The sequence below is a fragment of the Vipera ursinii genome, assembly GCF_947247035.1.
Source record: "Vipera ursinii genome assembly, chromosome: 5".
NCBI lineage: Eukaryota > Metazoa > Chordata > Lepidosauria > Squamata > Viperidae > Vipera > Vipera ursinii.
Window position 1 is genome coordinate 80,338,105 of NC_139518.1, and position 5,147 is coordinate 80,343,251.

Genomic DNA, 5,147 nt, shown 5'->3' on the forward strand with positions numbered 1-5,147 from the left:
CCCCGGAGCTATGGAATCAGCTACCGGTTGAGCTCCAGATGGCGCCCGACCTTCGCTCCTTCCGTCGCGATCTAAAGACATTCTTATTTGAACAAGCTGGCCTGGCCTGATGGGGGATGGGGGGGTTATTGTTATTTTAATATTTGTATTTACTGTTTTTAGTTGGGCATATATTTAATCCCTTTTAACTTTTGTATCTCTGTATTTTTTATGCTTGCCCTGTTCACTGCCCTGAGTCCTCCGGGAGAAGGGCGGTATATAAATAAAATTATTATTATTATTAACAACCATGGCAAGAAAGATCATAAAATGGGGCCAAACTCATTTAACAATTGTCTCCCTTAGTAACAGAAATCTTGACATCGGTTGTGATTGTAGGTCAAGGACTCCCTGCAGTCAACTCCTCTCCCTGCCTTGGCCTCTCAGTCTACCACTGTCTATAAAACAAGTTGCTCTTGGTTAGTTTGCAAGGTCATTCAATTAATCCACTCTTCGCTTAACTTAGAATAACAGAGTTGGGAGGGAACTTGTAGGTCATCTAGTCCAAGCCCCCTGCTCAAGCAGGAGACCCTATACCAGTAGTGGCGAACTTGTGCCAGAAGCGGCATTCAGTCGTTACGTGAACTCCTGCAGCTGGTTGTGAAGTGAATCTGGCTTCCCCATTGGCTTTGCTTGTCAGAAGGTCACAAAAGGGATCACATGACTGAGGGACACAGCAGCAGTCATAAATATGAACCAGTTGCCAAGCCTCTAAATTTTGATCTCGTGATCATGGGGATGCTCCAAAGGTCATAACTCAGAAAACTGGTCATAAGTCACATTTTTCAGTGCCTTTGCAACTTTGAACAGTAACTACAGAAAGTGTTTATAAGTCAAGGACTACCGGTATTACAATGAAGGATTAGTTTAGATTTGATCCTGAAAAAACTCCCAGGAACCGCTTTCAAAGAATAAAAATCCTTCACTTTAGATTATGAAAGTGGAGAAAGCCAAACTCAGAGGTAAGATTTATATAGCTACCGCAGTGACTGCGTTGTCTAACTTTGATAAGCTTTATGGGTGATATGCTTGAACTTTTAATACATACCTTTTAAAATATTCTATAATGGTGCTTCTTATTTTCTTCCCCTGTGCAAGCTGAGACCCAGAATTCTTTTGATTGTGAAACTAAGACTTTAGTGTTTTCAATAATATAGTGCCCTAGGGACCATTTACCTCTTGACAGTTTTTCTCAGGATTACTGCATTACTTAAACAGGCAAGCTCATTTTCTTAGCAAGATTTTATTGATTAGATGGATGCTTTGATATCTAAATATTTTTGGATTTTCAGAAGCTAGCCATCTTGAATTTTGTTTCAGATGCAGCTGTGTACAGTTAGAGTCTGTAACAATCTTCTTTCAATTTATACGGATCTCTACTTGTAGACTGGAAATCTGCCTTTGCCAACTTCTTGTTCCATGGGACAAGTAAAGGGGAGAAAATTAAATTTCCAGATAAAATAGTCTGAGATAACTCTTTAAAGATTTACCCTGATTTACCTCTACCTCCATGACTACCAAGAGAATTTTTATATGGGTCATTTGACATCTATAGTGAAATCTCAATTATTTAATGGTTTAAAAAGACATATTAAAATTATGTCATTGGATAAAAAATGTTGATCCCCAAAAGCTTCCACCTGTGCATCTAAGGCAGAGTAATACTGTACATGTGTTTTTTGATAGCTATCAAACAAAATTAAACACCTTTTAAGGTGTCTTCATCTAGAACAGGGGTCGGCAACCTGAAAAAGGAAAAGAGCCACTGGGAACCAGTTCCATCACACATAAAAAAAGTGGGAGCCGCGTGTGTGCGTCCATGCACGCGCATGCGAAAAATTTTTTTGCGCATGTGCAAAACGGTTTTTCTTGCGCATGCGCGGACGTACGCGGTTGCCATTTTTTTTATGTGTGATGGAACCGGTTCCCGGTTGCGCGATGGCGACGGCCCGTTTGCAGAGCTACCGCCTTCGGCAGCCTGCAAACGTGCCGCGACAGCTTTCCCAAAGAGCAGCGCCGCTGTCCATTCACGCGGAGGTGCGCGTGCACCTCTCCAAAGGTTTGTGGAGGTGCGCACACAACTACGGTGGTTCGGAGGTGTGCGCGCACCTCTCGGAATGGGCAGCGGCGCCGCTTGTTGGGAAAGCTGCCATGGCCTGTCTGCAAAGCTGCCGCTTTCGGCAGCCTGCAAACGTGCCGCGGCAGCTTTCCCAAAGAGCGGCGCCGCTGCCCGTTCGCGCGGAGGTGCACGTGCACCTCTCCAAAGGTTTGGGGAGGTGCGCGCACACCTCCGCCTATTCAGAGAGATGCGCGCGCATCTCTCCAAACGGGTGGTGCCACTCTCCATTTGGAGAGGTGTGCGCGCACCACTGCCCGTTCGAAGAGGTGCGCGCGCACCGGGCAGCTGGGAGCCGCATGCGGCTCCGGAGCCGCGGGTTGCCGGCCTGTGATCTAGAAGAAGGAAATTTATATAGAGGTCATTTTAGCGAATTTTCAGTAAGGAACTATAACAGTTGCAGGAGTCTCCGTTAAAGGCACGATAAAAAAACCCCCCAAAACATTGGTCTGCAATTCAGTTGCTTCTGAGTCACAAAAAACCCACCTTTTTCACAAAGATGTCTATGAAATCTGTCGTCTAAAACCAGAGATGGTTGGATGCCAGTATTTCCACAGTTTTTAAGAAAAAGGGGATCCACGACATCAGCAGAATCTGCATCACCCATCACCAGGAAGAAAAAGAGTTCATGCTACCAAGGGTGCAAGTATGTATTATGGACCAACAACTCAGTGGATCTAAGGCAGACATGTCAAACACAAGGCCCGGGGGCCAGATCCGGCCCGCGAAGTGGTTTCATGCGGCCCATGAAGCCATCCTGGAAACAGTGAGGGAACGGCCCCCACTGCCTTGGCCCTGGCCCAGAGACCCTCCTCCTGCCAGAGACCCTCAGATCTGTCCCACTCCTGCCCAGGCCCCCAGAGGCACCCTTGATGCCAACGATGTAGAGCTGGCCACGCCCACCCAGTAGGCCATACACACTCTAGCCACACCCACCCAGTAGGCCACACCCACCCTGGCCACACCCACCCGGCCCCCTGAGGGCAACCGCAATGCTGATGTGGCCCTCAGTGAAATTGAGTTTGACACCCCTGATCTAAGGGTTAGCAGTCTGGCAGCTCCAGGAAGGTGATAAATGGGAGGAACAAAAAGAACCCTGTTGTCACACATCGAGACTTGAAAAATGTGCCCGGAAAACAATTTTGTAATGTTTAAAAAATACATCCCAGCTAGAAGATGAAACAGTGGATCTGCTTCAGGACTTAGTGAATTAAAGAGAAAAACAGATGGATTAACAACATAAGACAGTGAAACACAATGTGCTAAAGAATTGCGGCTAGTGAAAAAAAGAGTTTGAAATAAATGTAAATATAAATTGACTGCCAGAATATGTTTAATAATTGCTGATCCTTTTGCTGTAGCATGATGACACTCAACATTTGCAGAGGACCTATTGATAAAGACCCTCTCTTTTTATACATAAATATTTTATTGTTTTTCTATTTCTACAAACAAGTGCTTAATAAACAACGTGTTGAAAGTAATTGCGTGGTGCATATAAGCTTCTTCAAACTAAATCCAATATTACACCATCCAATACCTCCACTCTTCTTCCGGTAATAAACATTTTTCCACATTAAGCAAATACAATTCTTATTGCTATTAATAGATATACAGCTGAATACCAGCATTTATTACAGTTTTCTAATAGTATCAATGATATCAGTTTAAAATATCTTTTCTAACCAACACACATCTGCACTCAATATCCAAATAATAATAATAATAATAATAATAATAATAATAATAATAATAATAATAATAATAATAATAATAAGAAGAAGAAGAAGAAGAAGAAGAAGAAGAAGAAGAAGAAGAAGAAGAAGAAGAAGAAGAAGAAGAAGAAGAAGAAGAAGAAGAAGAAGAAGAAGTTGGAAGGGACCTTGGAGGTCACCTAGTCCAACCCCCTGCTTAGGCAGGAAACCCTATACCATTTCAGGCAAATGGCTGTCCAGTCTCTTCTTAAAAACCTCCAGTGTTGGAGCATTCACCACCTCTGGAGGCAGGTTGTTCCACTGGTTAATTCTTCTAACTGTCAGGAAATTTCTCCTTAGTTCTAGGTTGCTTCTCTCCTTGACTAGTTTCCATCCATTGCTTCTTGTCCTGCTTTCAGGTGCTTTGGAGAATAGCCTGACTCCCTCTTCTTTGTGGCAGCCCCTGAGATATTGGAACACTGCTATCATGTCACCCCTCACCCTTCTCTTCATTAAACTAGACATACCCAATTCCAGCAAGCGTTCCCTATAAGTTTTAGCCTCCAGCCCCCTAATCATCTTTGTTGCTCTTCTCTGTACTCTTTCTAGAGTCTCGACATCTTTTTTACATCGTGGTGACCAAAACTGGATGCAGTATTCCAGGTGTGGCCATTTAGTCAGTCAGTATCTTATTTTCGCTTTTTTTTTCCAGTTTTAACTTCCCATCCATATTCAAAATATCCCAATCATTTTTAGTTTCAAAACAAGTTATATTTGGGTAACCAAAACATTCCCTTATTCAAACTTCTTAGTATTTTCTTATTTCCCTTTTCATGCCAAAATATGATATTCTGATTACCAATCTTGTCTATCTAGCTATAATAATATTTCTGTTTCTAGCAATCTATTCTTAACCATATCCAAACATCTAATTTAATATAATATCCCCTCTAGTAGGTCAAAGCTCCTGTCTGATCCATGAGCTTAGTGTCAACCTTGCAGAGCAGCTTGTATTGTGAGAATCCTGGCTTCTGGAAGTGACTCCTTTTCCTTCTTAAATAGGTTGGCAAAAATCAATAATGAAGTTATTTTTCTTGGGTCTTTAAGAGAAACAGGAAGAGGTCAACTTAAAAGTCCATTCAATTTCATTCAGCTCTGTGCATGAAAAAGAACAATGGGATAATGACAGAGGAGCTGTCACAGGTTTTATATCTAAGTAAATATATAAGAAGATCTTGTTGAATTTATGGGCAGTTTTAATAGGGAGCAAACAGCTTTTAAAAAGCCAAGGGAATCAC

The 5,147-nt window shown here is 42.5% G+C and overlaps 1 long non-coding RNA gene across 1 annotated transcript; it reads left to right on the forward strand.

Moving 5' to 3' along the window:
• Positions 1-2,531: 2,531 nt before the first annotated feature.
• LOC310641801 lies at positions 2,532-3,639 on the forward strand. Its single transcript, XR_014492779.1, has 2 exons — positions 2,532-2,837; positions 3,197-3,639. It is a non-coding gene; the product is annotated as an uncharacterized lncRNA (long non-coding RNA).
• The last annotated feature ends 1,508 nt before the right edge of the window (positions 3,640-5,147 follow it).